The sequence below is a fragment of the Perca fluviatilis genome, chromosome 6 (assembly GCF_010015445.1).
Source record: "Perca fluviatilis chromosome 6, GENO_Pfluv_1.0, whole genome shotgun sequence".
Classification (NCBI taxonomy): Eukaryota; Metazoa; Chordata; class Actinopteri; order Perciformes; family Percidae; genus Perca; species Perca fluviatilis.
Genome location: NC_053117.1, coordinates 15,887,474 through 15,914,139, shown reverse-complemented (window position 1 = coordinate 15,914,139; position 26,666 = coordinate 15,887,474). Strand labels below are relative to the sequence as shown.

General features: G+C 42.7%; 1 protein-coding gene across 1 annotated transcript in view; it reads right to left on the bottom strand.

The window, feature by feature from the left end:
• The window catches only part of kiaa0825 (KIAA0825 ortholog), a 127,169-nt gene that overhangs the window by 24,714 nt on the left and 75,789 nt on the right, over positions 1–26,666 (bottom strand). The gene's annotated exons all lie outside the window — the stretch shown is intronic.

Genomic DNA, 26,666 nt, shown 5'->3' with positions numbered 1-26,666 from the left:
TATCCCCTCAAACTTTCCAACCACAACAAAGCCAGAAACTGCTCTCTTCACAGATATATAAACAAGACTATAGCACACTACAGCGCGTAAAACACCATAGAAAGAAAAGCCTTGATGCAGACTGTTTCTTAATGCCAGCCTACTAAGCCCTCAAATATGTACCTAAATGTATTAATTAACTCATTTTATTGTTGCCCTACTTATTTTTAAATATGCAATGTGAAGCTGTATTATGTAGGAAATATGAAGATTGGTACTTGGCAGATACTCAATATTAAATGATTATGACCAAGATCAGTAGCAAATAGTGATTTAGTAACTAGAGACTTTCTCTGGTTCTGAATAAATAGAAAAATATAACTAATGAAAGACGGGCTGCGAATATGTAATATAGGCATACGGAAGATTTATTGAACTCTAAAGGCTAATAAAGTCAGCTAGGAGTTTAAAAAGAAGCAGAAAATCTAAAGGAAAACAGGCAAAATAGTTGTGCAATAAAATGATAGGTTATAAAAGTAGGCATGGAGAAGGCAACAATACTTTCTCTTGCTGCTCGTTGTAGTCGCAGAGAACAATCAGAACCTCTTTATTCATTAACAGCTGATGTCCTAATAACAGTGATCACAGTTAAATAGTGGAAAAGTCTAACAATGGATCTTGGTAATAGTCAAATCAGCCTTTAAAGCAACAGAAAAGCCCTGGAATATGCAATCAGCATTACAGCGAGGTGATTAGTCTCTGTCTGACAGTCTAATGTACACCCTGGGCCACGAAACACAAACACACACACGCACACACATGCACACACACACACAACCACACACACACACACACACACACACACACACACACACACACACACACACACACACACACAATTACAGTCGACTTAAGTATACATAATATTTACGTTTTTTTATTTTAAGTGCAGACAGAAGGTTTTTGATAATTAATGGGGTAATGCAGGCCTCATGGCCTCATGCCAACAAAAAACTGACATAAAGAAAAATAGATTTCAACATACAACTACGATGGTATTCATGTATGAGGCCATTTTTCAGATTTAGCAGTTCAACAGAGCTTCCGTTCTAAATGTTTGGGGAAATAAACATCGTCAGACTGAAGTTGAAACCTTGACGTGTGTTGGCCCAAGAGTTTGGCTTGTGTATATTTTTTGGGTCGAAATCTTGACATGACTTGCTCGCTAATGAGAATTTCCCCAGAAGACTCACGCGTTTGTAAAATGAAACAAACCCTTAATATAAACGCTGTAATCAGAGCAGTCTGAGCTCCAAATGTTTGAGAAATTAAATATTATATTTGATTCACATCTTACATCATTTACCTATACTTGCAGTCCAGATACTGAAGCTGTATTTAGTGTATAGACATTTCAGTCACTGAGTTTTAAATCAGATAGAAATTGCTGTACACACGCAGCACACTCTGACGTACCAACGTTGCACCGAGTGAGGGAGAACACGTTTTGAATGACCTCAACCACACACGACTAAACTCAACATAGCCATTACAAATCAGGCTTTATTGAACTGCAGGCTTAAAATCACTCATCATTGAATCTCGCCGCACGTAGTTGGGCAATCAAATCAAAATGCGCCCTAATTTGACAGTTGTTATGAGAGTGACCTCAGCATAATGTGAATAACTACCATTTATTACAAAGAAGAATTGAGACTAATTCTACATAGCTTATCACATCTGATGTTGGAACTTCAGGTTTGGGGGGTTAGCGCCATATGCTCAGTATATGACAGCTACATCACAGCAGTGTCACAACATAGAAGTGTATACTCCTTATGGGATGGTGATGGCCCCAGTGTGTGTGTGTGTGTGTGTGTGTGTGTGTGTGTGTGTGTGTGTGTGTGTGTGTGTGTGTGTGTCACACAGATGTTGCAGTCTGAGTTCTGGTGCAGATGGCTCCGGGTGTACTTGCCAGTGATCTCTTTCCAGTGAAAGCAGCACCATCACACACTGCTACCTGGACTATGTTTAGAGAATAGGAAGTGACATGCTGCACGCACACACCAGACGCACGCACACGCACACGCACACACACACACAGACACAGAGCAACACACAGCCCACCATCAGGGATACCCGCATTCACAAAACACAAAAAAAACACAGACACAAAAACACACAAAGTCTTACAATTGTTCTACGAAAATCCTGAGGTTGAAAAATGTATAATTTAATTGTTTCATCACTGTCTCCAAACTCAGTTCTTTTACCATTTTCCACTTTACACGATTATATTTCAGACAATAAAATGTTTCACTTAATAGAAGCATGCCACACTTAGTAATTACACCCTTAATGCTTATGTGAGAGAGAGCATATTCCCAATTTGGTATGTCTTTGATAGCCTGCTAAATCGCACTTTTTTTAAGCATAGGATATTCATTGTTACCGTATGCTCTTGATTTCATTATACACTTTATACGCATGTGCATGCACGGCAATAAACACATGTACACAGGTTAGGGCAGAACCCCGAGTCACTAAGCCAAATCACAACCTGAGCGTTTGGAATGAGAGCATCTTTGCAGCATCACATTCAAACAAAGTATACAGACACAGAAGAACATAGGTCTCTCTCTCTCTCTCTCTCTCAATCTTCCTCTCCCTCTTTTTGTCAGTGCCTCTCCCTCTCCTTGTTTCCCTCAGTTTTGCACTGAGTAAAGGTGTCCTCTGGGGGATAGAAAAGGCCTCGGGGGATTTGTCTTAGTGCAGAGTGCCACCTTGTTGTCAAGGCTGCAATGACACATTTCTTTCAAAGCCACTCCTGACAGACGCTCACAGAAGAGAAATGCCATTTCTATAATGCATTGCAACATCAATGCAGCGCATACATAGATAGTTTCTCTGATATCTATAAAGATGAAAAGGGAGGAGGTGGATTGGCCAGAGGCCAGGCAGATTATGACATAAGAGTGTAATAGCTCAGGTACGACCTCCATTACTTCATGGCATCTTATGTCAGTGGCTGGATCTCTCCATCTCTGACACCTATGACTTTAATAATTAAATGATATGATAAAAACTAAATCTAATTAGGGGTGACACATTGTATTTCTTTTCAAACCTTGTGCTGACTTTGGGTCACATTGACCCGTTTTCAATTTTTGTTTTATATCAGAAATTGTGGAACGTAGAAATAAGCGCTGAAAATGTGTAGAAGAAAAATTTAACAATTTAAAACGTTGGAAAAAGCAAAAACAAACTGTGAAAAAAAAGGCATCAAAACGTTTCAAGGTTAATGGGAAGACAAAACAAGGGTTAAAGGATGCATGGAAGTAAATATGCTGTATATATTTCTACCCTTTGCATTATCCTTGCTTTTGTTGTAGTCCTCATACAGTATATGTATTTCTTCAGATGAACACTATAACAATGGGGTCAAAAGCCTACTGTCTACGTTTGACTTGCAACATTTAAAACAAAACAAAAAAAACTTTTGTATACCAGGGTTAAAATAGTGAAACTAAACTTAAAAATGTTGCATTATATCAGTGAATGTCCTTCCCTCTTTTTGTACGTTACTGTATGCAGGCAGAATAACGTTCGATTTTTTTCCGGACTTGGTGTAAGGTGATTCATAAAGACGATGTAACTGAGGCATTAGAATAATGAAATGATTAAAACAATAATATAATTTATAGTGTCTGAAAAAATATATTTGCCATATAAAAAATAACTTTACATTCATGTTTTGATTGCAGTAATCAATTAAGCAAAACTGAATAGAAGATGGACAGAAAAATCATCACGTCAAAGTTTAACTCTGCACTTCATTTCAATAATGCTATGCAGCTGATACTGTGTAAATTCCTTTATAGAGTCACACACAACCATGAATATGACATTAGCCTAAGCATCACTGCGCTAAAACTGTCAGACAAAAATAATTAGAAGATTGAGAGAAAACTGTATGTGTACTGTAAGTGCATAGCTGTGTTTGGTGAAAAAAATGACCACCATAAAAACCCACTTCCTGTAGCGGAGAAGAGAGAGGGAACATAGTGTATACACTGGGTCAGTAATGTGTTCATTAACGTGTGAGAAAGCAGAATACAGGCAGCAGGGTCCTTACACAGCGTCACAGCGTTTTACTGGATGAAGAAGTTAATTAAATGAGGAAACGCAGGATGAAAAGACAGAGAAATAGAGGAGAAGTCAGGAAGGACCGAGGGGTGATTGTTAACAGGACATCTGGCACAAGCTTGTTTCTCTCTGGAAGAAGGCAGAAGGGAGGGGGAGATAGCAGCCATAAGTACTTGACCTTCCATTTGTTTGACTGGCAAACTGGCACACACAAAATCAAACTATAACAAACACACGCGCACCGACAACCACATACATATGCAAAAGTGTACATGTTTTGTGTGTGAACAGGTTCCCAGAGAGCAGAGAGAAATAGTGTGAAGGTGAACAACATGGCCGGCAGGGTGCTGACACGTCAGAGACGGAGACCAGAGGATGAGATCATGGTCCCGCCTGTTGGCTGTAATGGCGACTGGAGCGTCTACTGCATACATACACACACACACATAAAGACAAACACATGCGCACACACTCAAAAACATAAACATGCAAGTATATATGCCTACATACACATACTGTATGCACTTTTATATGCGCACAGGAATGCACGCACACACACACACACACACACACACACACACATACACCGACACACCGACACACACACACTCACACACACCGACACACACACAGCCTCACAGTGTCTCTGGGAGTATGCAGTGAGTGTCTGTGCCTGCTGCATATGTGGCCCCATGCATAAACAATGTGCCCTGAGAGACTGTGGAGTGATACTATGGCCCTTAGCAAAACTCCCATGAGCCTCTCTGCCCCTCCATAACCACTATCAGTCTCTCTCTCTCTCTCCCACGCACACACACACACACACACACACACACACACACACACACACACACACACACACACACACACACACACACGCACACACACATGCAACTGAACAGCAAGAATATACACAAATAAAAAAAGCAGCACAGACAAACAGAAGCATATATATATATAGAGAGAGAGGGAGGTATGCATAAAAATGTAGCGAACTCCTGTTTTGAGATTACCTAAAGATAATAGAGTACACACTATAGCGTATACCTGCTGTATATGTACACTTACTGTAAGCTGTACTGCTAGTGCTGGCTTATCATCATTACTGAGACGAAACTGAGCTACACAAGCACAAGATGTGGATTCAAAGTAAGTCCACAATTTTATGTAAATACATTTCCATCTTGCTACATTCCATTGTTAAAACATAATCGAGAGTTAACGTATTGTCACTTCATTTTGTCCACCGTTCTTTCACTTTTTTTTAAGATAATGTTTTGGACATTTTAGGCCTTTAATTGACAGCTGAAGACAGAAAGGGGAGAGAGAGGGGAATGACATGCAGCAAAGGGCCGCAGGTCGGACTCAAACCTCTATACATGGGCGCCCGCTCTACCAACTGAGCGATCTGGGCGCCCAGTTCTTTCACTTTTACTGATGTAAACATCTGGTATCAGGTTGGTCATTCATGAGAAAAATCCTTTTGGTGCACAGGAGGACATGCATTTTAAATTTCCAGCAGCAGCACCAGCAGTTTGATTGGAATAAACATAAGAGGAAATGGAATAGAATTTGCAGCATGGCAGTAGGAAGAAGAAAAGTGCCACAAACCGAAAGTTATACTATATTAACTTCACTAGCAAATGATTTTCTAGAAGTGCAAACCAAAAACACGACAGCAAAGACCACGTACAGTATAGGCATAGTTTTTGAGAAGAAAATTAAACTAGGACCTTGTGGGTTAAAAAAAAAGAAAAAGAAAAGCACACAAGTTGAACAGACACATAAACACATAAAAAGGCAAATGTGAAAACAACATAACTGTCACAGGAGGACACAAGTGGGCTCTCGGAAATTCAGTATTTTAGCTTTAATTTAACCTAGGACAGAATGAGGGCAACTAAGGTGAGGATAAAATATACAGAGGTAAATCAGAAATGTAGATTAAAGAGAAGGGAGAGCAGGGGAAAAAAAGAGAGGGGGGAGCAGAGACAGAGAGAGTGAGTTGGCGAAACAAAGAGGAATGTCCTCCGTTTTACAAAGGAGATAATTGAGATATCCAACTCCTGACAAAATGTGCTATTTCACTGGAGCTGGGAAAGACACAGACGCAGGGGGAGGAGGAGGAGGGATAGAAGAGAGGGATGGGCGAGAGAAGAGGAGAGGATAGAGAGAGCTAGAAAAAGAGAGAGAGAGCGAGAGGTCTAGAGGGAGGTGACAGTGGTGTATGTGGCTGTGCTGTCTGTCTGACCTGATTGCAAATAAGCAAAGGAGCTCCGCCGCGGCCCAGAAGCACTTCTTCATGCACAACTCCTCTCTCTCGCAAACACACACAGCCTTTTCCCTTTAATAAGACTGCTTAATGGTGGCTGTACACACACGTCACAACAGTAAACTGTGCATGTGTGTGTGTGTATGTGTGTGTGTGTCTGTGCATGGATTTGTGTAACTGGTGAGGAAGGGGACAAGGAAGGGGAGAGGGTTGCTGTAGTGAGACAGCAAGGAAGAGGAGGGAGGGAGAGGGAGGGAAGGAGGGAGGGGCAACGGTGGGTTTCCGAGACGCATTTGCAATTTAAAACACGGTTTGGTATAATGAAAATGTAAAGCAGTGGTTTTATTTTATTCAGTGTGGCAGGTTCAGATTCCCAGAGAAGCTCCACTCGAGCAATCAGTCCATTAATAATTGAATTTTGTTCAGAAGCCGTGTTTCTGTATGCGAGTATATGAGTGTGAGCACACGCGCGTGTAAGCGTGTGTACACATGTGCGTATTTTGGGCGTGTGAAAGTGCACGCGACAAACCTCTCTTCTCTTTCCAGCTGCTGACCCTAATATGAAGCAGCCAATTAGAGATCTTCATTTAATTGCTGGGCGACTCGTCCTCGCTACACACCGCCACGCTCTGCCAAACGACTGGGACTGTGGCACTGGGGCAAGGCCAGCGACACACACACACACACACACACACACACACACACACACACACACACACACACACACACACACACACACACACACACACACACACACACACACACACTTACACCCATGCATATGCACACAATTACACATACACTCTGATAGACACATGCATACACCCTAATGCAATAATCTCCTTGATAATAATTACCAGAGGAAAATCCCTTGCTGTAGTAGGAAACAATATTATTTTGCTTTGATATCAGCAGCCAAAATTTCAATATGTGTGCATCAAAACATATATTAACCCCTCAAATTGTGCATTAGATATAACCATGGAGAGCTGTGCAGAGAAATGCCAGTCTCCTCTTAGCCCTGGCTTGTCCTCCATCTCTCTCTTTCTTCACTGAATGTGCTCTCTCTCTAGGCCCTAACTTCCATCCATCCCTCCTTTTGTGTCCAAAATCAGGAGTTTCTCCTCTCCCTCCCTCCCTAACCTCTCTCTCTATCGCTCTCTCTCCCTCTCCCTGGCTGTCAGAGAGTATCAGATCAGTAGTTAGATCCATGGCCGAGGCCAAGTCGGCCTCTCCGCTCTCAGCACTCTACCACAACACATCATTACAGCTGACAGCAGGATTTCACAACGCACCGTACGCACGCACACACACACATTGCAAGTGTGTGTGCACACACACACGCGCACGCGGTCATGTTTACGTGCATGCTCTGATTCGCTCGATCTCGCTCACACCCAAATATACACACAAAAACCCACTGTTACAAAGCATGAGGTCTCTACAGATTTAATAACAATGCCGTTGTAAAGACTGTGAAACGTTTTGGCTTGATGCAGATTCACTAACAGCTGGTTTTTTTTTTTTACTTTTTTTTTTTTATAGATCGCTTGGTCGGGTTCCATAAAACACCGAGATGTAAAATGAAGGGCGGAGAAGGGGGGAGGAGGGGGAAGTGGGGGATACCACTTCCAAAACCAACAGCAGCAATATGCCAGTGCTGGCGGGAAGAGTTAGCCTCTGTATAACACTTCCAAAGAGAGGTAGAGTCCCTCTTACAAGCCGGTATGTGTGTATCTATATGTGTATGCGTGTGTGTGGGTGGATATTTCTTTAAGCCAGGCTGGGGACTTTAGAGGTGCTGTTAAAGTAAGGTTTACACACACACACACCCCCACTTGAGAATACACCTGCGAATACACACAATCTCCATGTCGAACAACAAATCTAACACTTCGCCCACTTTGATCGGCTACCCGAAAACAAGGCAGTGGGTGGGTGAGTGGATATGGGATGGGAGTTACTAAAAAGATTTGGGATAGGATGCCCGAAAAAAAAAAAAAAAGTGCCCACTTCCCTCCCCTCTGGTAGGATGACAGGAGGAGAGTGGAGGGGAAAACAAAACACACTAATCTTCTGGCTTCGCAGGAAGCCACAAAGCATCATTTACACAGCGGAGTTAACAGGAGAGCACCAGGCTTCCTGATTTGCAGCGAGCAGCCTTGTTCTAGATAGAGATATTCAGACTGTCAGTATAAACTGCTTCTGTTTTCGTTTTGCATTTATTTCAATGCCAGACTCAGGGCATAAATTTTTCATCACCTGCTAAGCTATGAATAAAAGATTAAAAAAGGAACTGAGAGGGGCGGGGAGGGAGGGAGGGAGGGACAGAGAGAGAAAGAGAAGGAGAGAGAGGGGTTGAAGAAGGAGAGGTACAAAAAAGTCTAACAGATGTGGCGCATGCAGTGCAACGTGTGCATAGTGAGAAGGTCTCCCTCTCCTCTTTCTCTTTGCCCCCCACCTGCCCAACTCTCCCCTCTCCCTCTCCCCTGCACCACCAACCCAATATACCTCTAGGAAGAGAGCAGTGGCTGCGGTGCAGGGTAAAGACGCCATAATGAGTGGGAGGCAGAGGAGCATCTCACCTTGGCTTTTTATAGGATTACCTGAGAGGTGAACTCTCTGCTCTGTGAGAGGATTCATCAGTACATCTCCTCTCTCTCTCTCTCTCTCTCTCTCTCTCTCTCTCTCTCTCTCTCTCTCTGCCCTCAGCGGTCTTTGACAGGCAGGGCGAGAGTGAGATGTTGAAGAGCTGCCGGAAAATTCTCTGCAATACAAACCTGACAGGTTCAGGTGTGGGTTAAAGAAGGGAGAGAAAGAGAGGGATGGAGGGATAGGTAAGGAATGCATCTCACTCTCTAACTCTGCAATGCTCTCCTTCTTTCTCTTTCTATTAAGTTTATGAAGCTGTACATCCTGGCTCATATGGATTATGATTGTTAAATCCGTATATACCTCACATCATTACCTCCTCTCTGCCCAGCAGAGTCATGCATTGACAGTATGCCACCTTTATTATGAAGAGTGCTGGTGTCACCTGCATACTCAGTGAGATAAGAAACATGGCATTTTCTAGTATGTCCAGTTATGGTTGAATAAAACATGCACACACACACACACACACACACACACACACACACACACACACACACACACACACACACACACACACACACACACACACACACACACACACACACACACACACGTGTAGCCAAAAAACTCACTTATTCAGATTATTTTTGTCACTACTGAATTACACACAAGTAATTTTAGTTTATTAGTAACACGTAAAGCAGAAAACATAAAGTAAAGAAGTTCAGCGTGCTGGTGACAGGAATTGCACGCACACACACACACACACACACACACACACGCAAACACACGTTTACATCATGTCAGGCAGTGTGTGTGTGTGTGTGTGTGTGTGTGTGTGTGTGTGTGTGTGTGTGTGCGTGCGTGCGTGCGTGTGTTTGGGTGTGTTTGATCGACACTGGAGATACCTGATCAAAATAACAACTTGTATAGATGAACAGTCACAGCACACCCACAGTTGTACATACTGTACATACATACATACATACATACATACATACATACATAAGCATACAGAGGCAGTCATATGACCTTGTCTCAAGTCTTCTGGACACAGAAGTCCACTCATACACATTAATACCAATTGACCCAATAAAACAGAGTGTAGTCTACTGAGAGATACATGGAGATAATGCTGAAAGCAATAAAAAAACATGTTTACATCACGTCAGGCAGTGTGTGTGTGTGTGTGTGTGTGTGTGTGTGTGTGTGTGTGTGTGTGTGTGTGTGTGTGTATGTTTGGGTGTGTTTGATCCACACTGGAGATACCTGATCAAAATAACCACTTGTATAGATGAACAGTCACAGCACACCCACAGTTGTACATACTGTACATACGGTACATACATACATAAGCATACAGAGACAGCATACAGAGGCAGTCATATGACCTTGTCTCAAGATGTAAAAAATGTATGCTACACTCTCCTGAAATATATACATTGACACACAGAAAAATAAACTTGCAAACACACATACGAACATGCAGGCATACATGCAGGCATGCCAGAAGGTTGTAGTGTAATGTATGGGCAGGATGAAATCCATCTCTGGTTAGAGTAGAGGTAATATATCCCACCAGGACCTGTGTACCTCATAGCAATTTAAAATAATTATTGTGAGACCTGATACTAGACGTCAATCCTAGCCTTCTGCATCCAAATAAGGCTGTGTGTGTGTGTGTGTGTGTGTGTGTGTGTGTGTGTGTGTGTGTGTGTGTGTGTGTGTGTGTGTGTGTGTGTGTGTGTGTGAGTGTGTGTGTGTGTGTGTGTGTTTGCCTGCATTTAAGCTACTGGAAGAAACCATGATAGAGACTCCCCAAACTGGGCCCTCAAAGCCCACTGAACCTCTGCTGTGGTTATGTTCTACATTCTGGGATAGGAAAAAAAATAAATCTCTCTATCTGTCTCAATCTTGTCCTGCATAATAAACTGCCGGATTTTCACCTGGTCCTCCATTATCGCAAGGAGGAAACAACCAAAACCAGGGCATTTTCCCACCATGTGTGTGTTTAACGGTACCCTCGCCAGCTCACTGCAGATGTTAGGCCAGATGTTAGGCCATGTTTGGAAAATAAAACCATAACTGGTGGGCACACATGCTAGCATGCCCCTGCTAGATAATAAATGCTGTAAACATATTCTTTGTCAATCTTTATAATCATTAACCGAAAGAACCAAGTAGGCCTGCCTTATTGCACAATCCAAATTTTCCTAAAAACTTGCTGTTTTCAGCCTATAGCTTGCTAGGTCTGCTTGCTAACTCTTGTTGTTGTTTCCCATAGCAATGGCATTTTGAGAACAGTAACACACTGATTGCAGAATGTGAGGGTGTCATACCACAGCCTCATGCCAACGCCGATAAGGTGGTGGGGCGTTTTGAGGAAGCTGGACAGGAAGCTTGAGAAGTGCAAAAACATTGGTGTTTATTAACAACAACAAAAAAACATACTGAAACAAAGGGCACAAAATGAAACCCAGGAACATACAAAACAAACTAAATCAAACTGAGGCAAAGAAACATCCAACTAAAACAGCAACCTTACAGCAAGCTGCCAAGTCCTTTCTATCTTCGCCTTCTTCTGAAGGCAGTTAGAGAGGAATTTCAACTTAGGGTACCATGACCTCGGGCAACACTTCTTTCACCTGGGTCTAATATTGAGAGAGTTAGCGTGAGTAGCGTTATCAAGCTGAAGTAGCTTAGGGGGGCGGGACTATCCCGTTTGTATCTGTAAATACCCACTAATGACGAAAATGATACCAAACGTCTACACTAGTACATATAGGTTATGTACTCATAAAACGATGGATTGGAAAGTTTGTAAGTACACCAGAAGTTTATGTAAATAACACTTGCCTGCTGGCTTCTGCTCTCTGCTGTTGTTGTTGCTGCTGTAAGACGAGTGCTTAGGGCCGTCTACAAATTACATCACCGAAAAGAGATGCAACAAAAATATTTTTTTATTTAACTTTTTTTTAAAGTAAGTGCTGTAGTATAACTAGCAGGAGACAAGTAATAATTGAGGTAAGTTTGGAGACATTACCTTATTTAATCATTAAATTAATAAATATTTTTGTTGTATCTCTTTTCGGTGTAGTAATTTGTAGACGGCCCTAAGCACTCGTCTAACTGCAGGTAGCAGCAGCAGCAACAGAGAGCAGAAGAGAGCAGGCAAGTGTTCATAAACTTCTGGTGTACTTACAAACTTTCCAATCCATCGTTTTATGAGTACATAACCTATATGTACTAGTGTAGACGTTTGGTATCATTTCGGGCATTATTAGTGGGGTCATTTACGAGATACAAACGTGGGTCCATTAGCCCCTGCGCTAAGCTATTCAGCTGATAACGCTACACTACGCTAACTCTCCCAATGTTAGACCCAGGTGAAAAAAGCTTCTGGGGGGTGTTTGTTTCGAGGTCATGGTGCAAAGGACCCTAGGATGAAATTACTCCGAACCATCACTTTAAACCTCTCAGCCTCACCTAACTGGCCCCTACCACCTGCAAAGGTGATTTTAGGGTGAGCTAAACTGAGAAAGCAACATTAACAATCTGTATCTTAAAATACCATTACAATTAGATAAAACAATTACTGCTGGCATTACTATGTGCACCCACAACAATAGGCACCCCAAATATTATAAAAATGTCATTCACTGCAGAACTAAATGCACTAAATGCTTGCACTCGTGGGAATTACTGGAAATGTTGGGTCTTTGTAAATGACAGGTTTATCGGTGTTTTAAGCCCCCAATGTCTCCTTCCAAGCAGCGCTTCCTGGAAGGCACTAGGATTAGGCAATGGTTATGGTTATGGTCAGGGTTAAGGTTAGGGTTAGGTGCCTTGAAGTCAACGGTCGCAGCGCTGCCTGGAAGGAGACGTTGAGGGCTTAAAACACCATCGAGCAAATGTGTGTGGTCTAGACCTACTCTATCTGTAAAGTGTCTTGAGATAACTCTTGTTATGATTTGATATTATAAATAAAATTGAATTGAATTAAACTATCTTACCTATTGTTCTACACCTTAGGAGTGTCCAGCCCCTCCCTGCTGAAAGGACCTAATCAGGCAAATCTCCCCTTGAACCCACAAACCCACTAAACAGGCCTATGTCAAATGATAATGTAGCAAATAAACTAAAACATTACACTGAAATTAAGGATTAAGCAGACACAATTTTGGGAACAGAGGCTAGTGAAAAGGGAGAAAGGCAGCCTTTTCACACAGTGACAAAGCCTGACATCCGGTGCGTGGCTCCGCTGCTTCATCCTGGCAATGTACTTCTGTTGCGCCAGACTAGCCTGTTCTATATGTCCTCATCAGGATAATGACACCTGTGGGAATTCAACCACACTCCACAATGTCCTCATCATTCAAAGTTTCTTGGACAGGTAAGTATGAATGTAGGGTGGGGAGGAGAATACTTAAAGGTCCAATGACATGCTGCTTTTTGGATGATTTTATATTGACCTTAGTGGTCTCCTAATACTGTATCTGAAGTCTCTTTCCTGAAATTCAGCCTTGGTGCAGAATTCCAGCCACTAGAGCCAGTCCCACGATGAGCTTTACTTAGTTTGTGCCATTTCTGTGTCTGTAGCTTTAAATGCTAATGTGGAGGAGGAGGGGCAAGGTGGAGGGTGGGGGTGTGGCCTTGACCAACTGCCACTTTGCTTGTTTGAAAGCCATGATGTCTCTCTCTGTCTCATGGGTGGGCCAAATTCTCTGTGTGGGCAAAGCAGAGAAAGGGGAGGTAACCTTGCGCCTTATGATCTCATGAGGAGCAAGATTCCAGATCGGCCCATCTGAGCTTTCATTTTCTCAAAGGCAGAGCAGGATACCCAGGGCTCGGTTTACACCTATCACCATTTCTAGCCACTGGGGGACCATAGACAGGCTGGGGGAACTGATATTAATGTTAAAAAACCTCATAAAGTGAAAAGTTCATGCCCTGGGACCTTTAAATCAATGGGAAATTAAATGAATGAAGAAAAATACGCTAACAATTCAACATTGTGTTTTGTCAGTACTGTTAACCCACTGTGCTGAGCAGCTACTGATTAAATATACAATTTCAAATTTCATCACAACAACAGAGTGATTAAAAAGGGTTATTTTCATCTGTAGGAAAATAGATTTGACTATTGTTGATTAAAAAAAGAAAGAGGAGTTTTCTAACATGGTGCCATCTGTTTGCCCCTTACACCTTCTACTCTTTCACCTATTACCTTCCTCATATCACCACCTACTCACCACCTTTCTATGTAGCCTCCTTTCCTTTGCGTCCCTGTGTCATTTTTGTGTCAGCCCTTCATCCTCTACTCCCTTGTCGCCACTCTACTTCTTCGTCCTCTCTTTTATTTGAATCTAGTTGTTATCCTCCTTTACTACGATCTCAGGCAAAATACTGTAAGCCTCTACAACTCCATCTCCTCTCAGTCAGCAACAAGGGGGGAGGCTATGCCAGAAGGAGTTGGCATCAACCTGTCACCCTACAATCCCAGCTTCCTCCTTCTGCCAGCCTGCTTAATCAAATTACCCCCCTCACCCATGCACACAAGCCCATTTCTCAATCAACTTCCCTCCTGCCCCTTCGTCTTCTGCTCTCCAAAATCTTGCACCCTTTGCTCTCTTATCTGCCAGCTTCCCACAGGCTGTGCAAAAAACAAACAAACATATATACTGTGTGTATATATATATATATATATATATATATATCCGTAGTTAGAATAAATAAATAATGTGTGTGTATTTCCATGTCTTTTTTTGTGTTTGGGTGACTTTGCTTGCGTCTATATGTTTGTTCGAACAGTATAACACAACTTGCTGTGGCAGTGGCTGAGGCTGCTGTGTGAACTTAATTAAATTTCCCCCTCTTTTTTTCTGCTTCCTTCCTGTGTGCCCGCTTGCCCACGCTCCAAATGTCAACAGGATTTGGGCACATGGAGTGGCATCTGGTGCCGCATCACCCAACGCACATGGATACAAAAAACCTCACAGCACGGCGAGTTAACCTGGAGCGCCGCCAAACCAGCAGCTACTCGCTAGCTAAGTGCCACAGCGCCAGTCAAGCGCCCGTTGGGCTGTGCGCCCACCCGCATCACTGCATCGCTCACACACATGCACGCATAAACACACTGGCACTTTCAACCCCAATGGCACTAGGCGATGACAGGGAGACAGAAGGGCCTTGCCTAGCTGAGCCGCTCCCTGCCCCCAGCACATACTGATCAGCTCCTTGCCTAACCCCAGAGCCATAGTGTATCTCCATACCCTCACTGGCAGTCTGTTGGCGTGGGCTACACACAAAAAAAGAGTGTATGTTATGTCTTACCAGTGTAGCTTAAAAATACCAGTCCCCCATGCCTCTCCTCCAAAACACACAAACGTGTACATTCATATACAGAACATGAATATGCAGATACACATTACCATTCCCACGCCAACACTAACATTATAACATCGCAATGATAAATGCACACCCCCACATACACACACTAACAAACATATCCAAAGCAGCTCTTCTTTGATCTGTTTGAACTGTCTCAGACGGTGCCATTAGAGGCTCGGGTCTGGCTTCCCAACCATAGTGTTCCTCTCAGTTATTACTTGCTTCCCAAGGTTTACTGCAGACCGGCCATTTTTGCCAGCAACCACTCAAAGACACACACACACACACACACACACACACACACACACACACACACACACACACACACACACACACACACACACACACACACACACACACACACACACACACACACACACACACACACACACACACACACACACACACACACACACACACACACACACACACACACACACACACACACACACACACACACACACACACACACACAGACACTAACACTCCTGCCAGCCAAACTCACTATTTGATGTAGTTAGATACAAAAATTAGCCGTGCTTCTTAAATCCAAGGACGGCAAAGATCATGTACAGTTTGTGTTAAGAGAGAGAGAAAGAGAGGAATAAAGATGGATGGAGAGAAAGAGAGAGAGAGAATGAAAAAAGGTAATCGCCAATCATGACCTTGAGTTCAGCCTTTTTCAGTGAGGTAAAGTTGGAGTCACATGGATGCGTGCGTTTCAGCCACAGGCAGAACATGAAATAAGGAAGAAAACATTTAAATTATTTGGTCAACAATATTCATATTCTCATAAAAAACACCACTGCACAATATTTAAATTAGGGACCCCATTTTTCTTCACCTTCAAGACTTTCCTCAGCTTGCCTCCATGCAGATTAGAGTTGACTCTCAATTACAGTCCATCTCTGAGTGCAGATGCCAGTGTGAAGCAGGCCCAAATAAAACACATCAGGCTTTTCAAATAGGCCCGTTTAGGACCACTGAGCAGCCAACAGTGCAAGCCAGCTAGCCAGCCGGCCAACTCCATATACATCCATGGCTGTGAAAAGAGCTCAAGGAAGCCTGAGCCTAACATATGTTCTATTCCAATCTGTGTCACTCTTCATTTGCCTGTTCCTCTTCCTTGGTCTAGGAGACTCTCTCATTCTCTCTTTCTTGTCTGCATTTTTTCAAATGATATGGCCTCTCCCTCTCTTTTTCTCTAAATCCTTTCCTCTCTATGATTTAGTAATGCTTACCTGGTTCTTATGTGGCATTAAAGTTTGATTTTTGCATCAAGGCTACAAATGTGAGGCTGCCTTTCTCTACTGTCTAAATACTGACCAGCTCCATAGCATTAAGCGTGTTGTGACGTGGCCATATCTTTCACATCAGTGTCAGTATCACATCCTATCTCATTTGTAAACTTAGACTGCACTAAGATGGCTTAGTTTTGGAGCGGTACTTATATGATAAACAGATGCAGCCAGGCAGCCCCCAGATAGACGGATAGAAATGGGTCGTGGGAGCTGAAAGGATTGAGCTAAACAGAAAATCTATTTGGCTTGTCTGCAGAGGAGTTGCCCCATGCTATTTGTTTGGTTATTGTCTTTCTATTGAGTCAGATAAACAGAGAATGATTATTTGATGTAGGAAATACACACGCTCTGAATCTGCCTGCTCAGAATTAAACACATTGAGAGCAACAGCACAGTTTTTTCATCTAAACATGAAGTGATGCATTGTATGTTTATTGTACCAGACACACATTGTACTTGTATTTTCAAGTGTACATACAGTATTCTGTGGACACCACTGTCAACCTCAGTGATGACATCAATGGATTCACAGTCAGTCTATGGTACATTTAATTTGTAAAACAACAGAAGCAACTGGATCCAAAACTACAGTTAAACCATTCCACAATCAGAAACCTTGGATTACCAGAACCATCCAGAATGCCATAAACTGCAGTCTGAAAACATGGACAATTTTAAAGCAGCAGCCTACAATGTGAGAAGAGCAGTAAAGGAGGCAAAAAAGGGCTATGGGAAGAAAGTGGAACTACAATTGCAGGGTCTAAGAACTATGACAGATTACAAGCCCACCTCCTCCTTGTCAAGTGCTGATGCGTCTATAGCAAGTGAGCTAAACACATTTTATGCTCGCTTTGAGGCAATCGGCAGCCAACAAGTAAAAACAAAGCAGAATTAATGGCTGGGTGGGTGCACCTCTCACACCCATCTCCTTTCCCAAGCATGACATCAGGAGGGCTTTTAAGCATGTCAACACCAAGAAAGCAGCAGGACCTGACGGTATCAGTGGGCGGTTCCTCAAACTGTGTGCTGACCAACTATTACAATGATATTCAACCTGTCGCTGGCTCAGTGCCATACCCACGTGCTTCAAGAAGTCCATCATTCCTGTGCCCAAGAAAAAAAGGACCCATTACAGTTTGCTTACGGTCCCAAACAATCAACAGGAGATGCCATAGCACACATCCTCCACATCCTATCTCCGCTGGAAAAGAAAGGAAGCTATTTGAGACTGCTGTTCATTGACTACAGTTCAGCGTTTAACACCATAGTTCCATCCAGGCTTGTCCCAAAGCTCATGGACCTGGGATTAAACACGTCACTGTACATATGGATCCTTCACTTCCTGACAGACACACCCCAGGTGGTGAGGTTGGGCGGCAACACCTCTTCCATCCTCATCCCTTACACTGGAGCACCCCACGGCTGTGTTTTGAGTCCCCTGCTGTACTCCCTGCACACACACACACACACACACACACACACACACACACACACACACACACACACACACACACACACACACACACACACACACAACTGTGTAGCCACTTTCGACTCCAGCACCATCATCAAGTTTGCTAACGACACAGCTGTGGTGGGCCTGATCACAGACAACAATGAAAAGGCCTACTTGAAAGAAGTAGAGGACCTGACCCGCTGGTGTCAAGACAACAACCTACTTATGAATGTCAGGAAGAATGGAGTGATGACAGTGAACTTTATTGGAAGAAGCAGGGAAGTGATGGGAACCGAGCAGCGTGGTTAAACACTATCTTTTAAACAAAGATCTCAGAGCATGTGCCCTCTGATACAAAGCAAAGCACATGTCCCACATGCGGCCTGAGCGCCCTTTTCAAACAAAGAGAATGCGGCCTCCATGCAACTGTAATAGCCTAAAAGTCACACCTCCATGAGAAAAGATGGCCGGAGGTCTAAAAGAACTACAGAATTGTACTTCACACCTACATGTCACCTTCAAGAACTCCGTGGGGTCCGTGCCCAGGCGACCGGGTATATAAATACTCTGGTCATCCACTTCTCATTGTCATCCACTGCACGCAAAAGCTGCTAAAGGGTGCTCTCCTCTGTGCTTTTCGATTGCAACCCTGTTGCTGAATGAAGGCACGCAGTCAAATGTTTGTACTCTAATTAAATAGTTTCATTTTCCGGACGAGTGGACTATTTTTGGTGTTCTGGGAACACCTTGGATCCTGTGGAAACACGTGTTCAGTGTTTTTACCTCCGCAAAAGAGAAAACGTTTTCTCTACAAGAAATCGGACAACAGGGACACCGCTTTTCTTATCAAGTCGACTTAACTAGTTCTTCACTGCCTTTGGAGAGAAACCAGCTTTTTTTTTTCGTGAATCACTAACGAGTGAGACGGATCCGTTTTGTTTACCGTGGAGCATCTATGGGACCAAACAAACGGGAACAAATACAGTAAAATGTGTTATAAATGTCAGTAACAGCTATTGCTGCAAACTTGTTACTACATTGAATGGGATTAATTAGTAAGTGCTACTGTTGCAAATGTCTTACTAATATGATTGTGACCACCAATTCCAAATTATTGCTGTGAATGTACTGGATCACGGTACTTGTTGATTTTGTGTTTGATACTGGAGCTTATATTGAACTGTAATGCCACACTGCTGTCTACTGCCACGGAGAAGCTAGTTACTGTACAAGCGAGATAATTAACCTTCCGTTCGTCACTCAAACCACAGCACCGCGACGTAACGAGACCGTTACCTAGTGGTCCTGTGTAGACAAAAGGATCGGTTATTATTGCCGCAAGAAATCAGCTGTTGGCCTATAAGAGGCTGGGTAATAAACAGTCCCCTCGTTAGACAACTTCTCAGACCCCTGCCTCAACGTCAAGTTAGGTCAGAGTCTTGAGTGAACGAGAAGATTGGTTATTATCACTTCCTCGAAAATCAAGATTCCAAGTGTCTTTCGTTCTCTCAAGCGTGCTTTGCTTTCCTCTTTACACACTAACCTAACACACATGCATACCCATACACAGATCAGCTGAGGGCCACCCCATAGTCACGTGGTATTGCAACCAAGTTTCACTACCCGCCATCTTGGGGTTAAATAGTTTGTGGGCCCTATTTTAACGATCTGAAACGCAAGTATGAAACGCCAAACGCAAGTAGCTTTGTGGGCGGATCTCGGGCGCTGTTGCTATTATACCGGCGGGATAAATGACTCTTGCGCCCGACGCAAATCTTAAATGGGTTGGTCTGAAGTAGCTAGGTGTGGTTTGGGCGTAACGTGAAAATAACCAATCAGAGCGTCATCTCACATTCCCTTTAAGAGCAGGCGCGCTTGTTCCATGGCGGACTGCTATTATGACGGTGGATTTGCCTGGCGCACGCCAGCGGGAGCTGTCTGGGATGCGGCAAAGTAATAAATGCCCGTCTTGGCCGGGCGGCGGTTGCTGCGCGCCCTCGGGCGCATCTCCTCAAGTCTGGAGAGGATTGCTGCAGCCATGGAGCGTGGGCCTCCAAAACGCACCACCTGTTGTGCCCCTTCCTCCTCCCCCACTCCATCTCCGTCCACCCGCTTCCACCAGGAGCTGACATCTGTTTAGTTTCATTTAATATTTCATCATTTATTTCATAAAAAATTTTTTCCTAAAATAGCATCTGAATAACGCACTACTGACTTTAGACTAGCGCCACTGACTTTAGACCAGGTTTTTCCTGGTCAGTGGCGGAATTGTTTTCTGAAACTGCAAAATAGGACCACATAACGTTTTGCGCCGGAACAGCCTCCTCTTTTCGCTGAACCGCCCCCTGGAGCGCAAATACACATTCCCTAATTTATCGACGGGCGTCTGTGGAGGGAAAAGTCCGCTGTGCGTCGGGTGCAAAATAGGAACGATACATGCGTCGGTGTACAAAGGCAATTGCGCTGAGTGCAAGATAGGGCCCTGTGTATTTCCTTGAGTAGCCATTTTGTGCCTTGAGCCGCACATCTCGCGGTGTTTTATCCGCCATCTTGATCTCACGTGGCTTCGCTACCCACGTGATCTTGTCACCTTCCCCTCTTTCTTTCTTACTCACTCACTCACTCACTCACTCACTCACTCACTCACTCACTCACTCACTCACTCACTCACTCACCTCACACACTCACTCACACACACACTCACACACACACACACACACACACACACACACACACACACACACACACACACACACACACACACACACACCTGCTTTTGCCTTTGTTGTAGTTGTAACAAGTAAACAGGTTTATTGATTGAAGAACTATTGATTGACCATTAATAATTTGGAAGTTAAATAAATTCTATTATACTTTAAAGATCAGTTGTTTGTGATTATTTGTGTCTATGTTGTAGTAACAGCTGGTTGAACAGGTCAGTGCTCGAATTTCACCGTTCACTTTATAAATATGAGATAAATTAATCAAATTAATTAAGATCTGTATTTTCAAAGAGAACACCACCTGAGTTTTCACAGTTCAGTTATTGGTCCCTGATTCCAGGGCGGTGCCCCGTTTTGATTGTTTGTCAATTTGGTAAAGTTAGACATTAATATTCATAACTTTATTAATATTGATAAAACATCTTTGATGTGTTACGGAAACAGCACCGAACAGGACCGCAAGGCCCTGCAAAGAGTTGTTCGCTCAGCTGTAGGCCTGTTGAAGTTACACACATTGACACACACAATCATATCATTTAATTTCAAACCCATGCCCCATAACATAAAAAAAAAAAAATCTAAATTTTGAAATACACAATAAAAGAAAATCGAACAGGTGTACAGATGTTAAGCCTTTGACCTGGACCTGAAATAATTGACACTGTCTGCATCTTGCCTTTGCATAATTAATGGGATTTAATAGTCATTTAGTTTCTGCTCTTGGCTTCACTCACTCAATGTACTTTTGTACCTGTGTGTGCAATCTTGCCCCCCCCCCCCTGCACACGGCCGGTGCTAAGACTAATAAATATGCTCTTATAATCCTGCTGCTGGTGTCATCCAAGTGTCACTCCTAGACATAAGGCAGGGTGACAGTGGGACGCCCCTTACAGTGTGTGTGTGTGTGTGTGTGTGTGTTGTGTGTGTGTGTGTGTGTGTGTGTGTGTGTGTTTAATTTGGCTTTGCATGGATGAATGCATGGTTTATGTTAAGTGCATGTGAATGTGTGTGCGTATCCTGCATTGTGTGGCGTGCACGTCTGTAGGACTGATTAAGACACACTCTTCTCTGGTGTGGTGGGACACCTGGTCTTAGTGGGAAAATGGGCTGTGGGCCACCAGGGCAAGAGGGTAGGCAGAGAGAGAAGCACGCGAAGGCAGGAGGGAGGCAAGGTGAGCTACAGGGAAACACTGTCATCCACTTCCGCACCAAGTGGACTTTTAATTTAGCTATGGTCAGATTAGACCGAGGCACATGGCATAGGTGGAGAGACACATTGCTGCCAAGCTATTAGGTAACACCGAGTGGGCAAAGTGACAACACACAAACAAATATACTATATGAACACACTTATACGCACCGGACTTGGTCTCTTGCAGGAAGATAGGAAAAGAAAAACAACTATGCATGTACAGTATTTAGGCTTATTGATGAATCCAGGTGGCTCTGAGCTGATACAGCATGCAGTGTGGCAAAGAAAGCTACTACTCTGATTTCCCCTAATTGATTTCAGTTATTATGATGAAATGCAGGCAGGGTTAACAAACTTGTGTGACAAACTGCAGTTAAAATGTTTCATTATGTCTTGTAGTTCTATGTGGGCTCGCCACCCAGAGTGGCAAACGAATCACACAATCAGAAAGGGCATTCATTCTAAATCATACAGGAAACATCTTCCTAATGTGACAAAATAAGAGAATAAAATGTATTTTGGTGTCTATAGAGTTACACCAGCTCCACTTCATGCTTTTTTCATTGGAATATGAACACCATATTTCTGTTCTGAAAATCAGTGTCCTTCTCACCACTGCTAACCATGCTGCAGAAAAGAAGACAAACTGAATGAGAGTCTGTGTCTGCTTATCAGGTGTTTCTTACACCTCTCAAATTACTTAACTTGACCAAGCTAACCAATATAAGGCTTTAAAATAACAGCAGCAGTAAGTAGAGTATTGCTGTAACCTGGTCATCAATTGTTTGTAGAATTGTTAGTGTGCATGGCAACAAGCTGCAGACTTGGGGTTCATATAGATAGTGGATAACTGTGACACGTGGTAATTGCTGTGGACAGTGCTAAATAGAGACAGGACACAAACAGAGCGTATGAGGTGCAGTATAGACGACACACACAGACACACACACACACACACACAGACACACAGACACACACACACACACACACACACACACACACACACACACACACACACACACACACACACACCACATCCAGTAAACATAAACATAAAAAAGCCAGAGGCAGCTTGCAAGAATGAAGTAACAAAGCTGAGCAGGAATGGCACTTTTCTTGGTGTTTGCTTATACTTAAAGTAATTGCCGCATGTCTGTCATTGCCGACGAAGGCAAAGAAAATGTCTTCCTCAGCTGCTCCCCTGCCTGTTTTGTTCGCTGCACTTGTATAAAGTGGGAGAAAATAAGTGTCATTCAATGAATGCAGCTATTCTTCCCATGACAGCTTCATATCTGTGATTTGGGGGGAGGCCACCCCAAAATCCTCCTTTTCGAACGCCTTTGACAGCGTGTTCAAAAAGAAAAAAGGTCCCACCTCTTTGTCCAGGCTTTGGTAAGCACATGCACACACATAGACATGCACACACACCTATGTCCCACTCTAAAACGTTTTTACACACCCACTCAACAATGTGCAGGGACTAACATTCACACATGGACAAATGCACAGAGAGAGCAGTGAAGGGTGTCTGTGCTGAGTGAATGGATGCCCTTTTTAACCCTGCTCAGCAAGTGTCCCTGTGTTAATAGCTGATCAGATGGCTGAAAGAGAGATACAGAGAGCAAGACCGAAACAGAGATGCTGCTGATGAGTAGAGAGCAGAGTAGAAGGACTTTCCTTATTTTTACAACTAAACATACCTGTCTGTCCATCCATCTGACCGTGTCTCACACTCTCAATATACCTCGCCCTCACTTTCTTATGCAGCAGGCATATGGGTCAGTTGCCATGGTAACAACTGAGAGGCCATGGATCGTCTTGTCTATTAAGAAAAGTGGGGGATTAATTAATCATAGGTCAAAGTCAATCTATAAATTGAGTGTCCTCCCAAGAAGATCTACGCAATCAGTCGTTTCAGCAAGTGCCCCAAAAACGGCCCTCTAATGGTCGTAGTGATTATGACCAGAGCGAAGGAAGAAGTCAGCTGACTTTATTATAGAGCAATAAAGTCCACATAGAGCGGAGATCGGGTGGATGGATGGGTTAACACAATTTGGTCTTGTTGTATAACTTAGTTTGGTAAAAAAAAAAAAAAAAAAAAACATTCAGAGATGCACCGATTGCAATTTTCTGTTTATCTGTGTTTTAAGCCCCCAACGTCTCCTTCCAGACACTAGGATTAGGCAATGGTTATATAGTTAGGGTTAGGGTTAAGGTTAGGTGCCTTAAAGTCAACGGTCGCAGCGCTGCCTGGAAGGAGACGTTGGGGGCTTAAAACACTATCGAGCCAATTTTCTTGGCCAATTACAATTTTTGTACAAGTTTGACCTGCTGATATTTTTCTTTCTAAGAATTATAATTGACAGCATACACAACAAAATGTCACTTTACTTTCATGAAAAAGTCAACTGTATGTTCATAATAAAACACTGATTATTAAATATCTTTTACATTTTTTTCAAAAACTGCACCAGTTACAGGACCTTTTCTCACTCTCACTCAAAATAAAAAAAGTGCTCCAGTTTTTTTGTACAAATAAAATCCTACTGAAACTGAATATAGTATATCCCACTTTATCTAACATGTTTTACATTTCTCAAAAGTAACAACAACATAACAAAACACCTAATTCTATACTGTGTATGTAGGCCTATTATAGAGAATCAGCTATTCATTATCTATCTAAAATGATGTATTAATATCTATCTATTTATTTATTTAAAAAAACTATTTATGAATCAGTATCTATTTACAAGAATGTTAAGGTGTGTGAATTATATTAACTCCCACTCCTGTGGCGAGAGGCGTCCTCCTGCCTGTCCCACACCTACTGCCTGCGCATGGCGCAACAGGAGACCCCACGCTGTTGGCAGAAGAACTGGTCACTGCAATAACTCTGAGCAGCATGCAAGCTGGTAAATTATAATATATATCTAAATTAGTCGCTTCTTAAAAATAAAGTCAATAAGAGGCTCTGAAAAATTGCTAAATTTCGCAAGAAAGTCACCAAATTGGCCACGTGTGTGTGGCTGTGACAATAGTCGGTATGTCTGTGCCGCTGTGCGCGCAACGTGAACTATCGTGTGGCACATTCGTGTAAATTTGGTCACTGATCATGGCCGATCAAACTGAAAATCATCCGATTCCAGTCACCGGCCGATCCATCGGTGCATCTCTAAAACAATGGTAATGTACATAATGTAATGTAGTCAATGGTAGACAATGATAGACAATGGTGATGAGGTTGGGTAGATGGTAGTCTCACTTTACCAGACCCTCCTCCAAAGCGTGCTGAAGGAGGGTCTGGCTACTCCACATAGCATTCAGGGATGGGAGGAAAACGTGCTCTGGTTTAATGGCATTTCTTTAAACCAATCAGAAACATCATGGCCGGTGCTAAACTCCACACAGAGTTGCTATAAAATAGTAGTAAAATAGTTAAAATAATATAAAATAGTAAAATAGTATAAAATAGCTGTGCGAGAGAAAACTCAGATTGTACAGATAGTCTAGCTAGCTGTCTCAATTTACCATGCAGAGATCTGAGGAGCAGTTAACCATAGTCATCATATCCACCGGAGTTTAGAATTCCAACACAAAGAAAGCGGAAGGAAACGGAAAATACATGCATCCAGCGGAATTCACTGCAGCACCGGAGCAATCCCAGAAATGGAAGGCAAAGGATATAGACTAGGGAGATGGAGAATTCATTACTTCTTCAATAGTGTTTTTCTGTTGCACGTTTAGTATCTAAATTTGCCCTAAAACAAATTAAAACACCTTAAATGTAGACCCAGCCCTCTAGAATTACTTTTACAAGACAATGACAACTACAAATGCAATGTCTTCGGTAGTCTGGGTCACTTGTTTTGACCTACTTCATATCTCATTTAAAATTTAAAATTAAAAAACAGGAATGGCAGAATATATCCATGGCATTTTCTCTGTACACCTTTCGACCTCCCTGAGAGCCTATAGCCCACCTGACCACTAGCTATCCTGTACTGCAGATGTAGCCCCACTGATGGTACACTCCCTTGGATACTTAATGCAAACAATAATCCATACAGGTTAATGTGCAAGAAATGGGACTACAACATGTTTCCAAACATGTCTGCTCTGTTCGTTGAAGTAGGGCCTGCCAATTCAAAACTGGGGAGCAGCCATGACTGGTCTCTGACATTACCTGAGATTATTGTTTATTGTGCAATGCTCAGTGGCAGAGAGAGAGAGAGAGAGAGAGAGAGAGAGAGAGAGAGAGAGAGAGAAAAAAAAAAAAAAAAAACACCCCCCCCCCCCCCCCCCACATGTATGTTACGCTCCTATTAAATTAGCATGAGTCCAATATTAAAATAATAACATTTACCTCCGCAATAAATGCTTTGGGTTCCAAAATCAATACTTCTACCCTGTAATGCCAAGGTATCATTACAAATAATAAGAGCAAAGTTGTTGCATTATATTGAGCATTTAAAAAAACTCAGAAGGGCATGCACGTATTATAGATTAAATAATTTCATTTGAAATGTCACAGATTCCCGTAAAAGTTAATAGAGTTGCATTGTTAATGCAATTTTTTTTATTTATTTTTTTTTGGGGGGGGGGGAACATT